This window comes from Penaeus monodon, chromosome 23, assembly GCF_015228065.2.
Source record: "Penaeus monodon isolate SGIC_2016 chromosome 23, NSTDA_Pmon_1, whole genome shotgun sequence".
Classification (NCBI taxonomy): Eukaryota; Metazoa; Arthropoda; class Malacostraca; order Decapoda; family Penaeidae; genus Penaeus; species Penaeus monodon.
The window spans coordinates 27,214,427-27,214,842 of record NC_051408.1 but is presented as its reverse complement, the minus strand read 5'-3'; the positions used below and the strand labels follow the sequence as shown (position 1 = coordinate 27,214,842).

The 416-nt window shown below is 34.6% G+C and overlaps 1 protein-coding gene across 1 annotated transcript in view; it reads right to left on the bottom strand.

Moving 5' to 3' along the window:
* Positions 1-416, bottom strand: part of LOC119587908 — a gene marked incomplete at its 3' end in the record, with an annotated part of 28,342 nt that overhangs the window by 22,766 nt on the left and 5,160 nt on the right.

Sequence of the window (416 nt, the reverse complement as noted above, 5' to 3'; positions counted from 1 at the left end):
TATTTGTGTATATACCAGCAGAACTTTGAGATATAGATATTTGAACTTCCATCGACAAAACACATTCTCAACAAAACATATCTGAGGTCGAACACAAACACATGGCAAGGTATTATGTTGGCACCTGTTCACTGACATTTATCATCACATATATATTTGGCAAAGAGTGTGAGGGATCATATGACTGAATAACATATGTCTGGTGAAAAATGAATTGAAAAATGAAAAAAGAAGCATGGTCTACATCACCATCGCTTGTTATTATCACCTCTCTTGGAGGTCTTTGAACAAAAGTAAAACATATCGGTATCGACCGCTAACAAAACAGTTCAGAACAATCTTCCTTCTTGTTACAAATTCAGTTATAAGTATACCAATGAAAATGATGAGTCTAATCTGGGGCCTTATTCAATCAT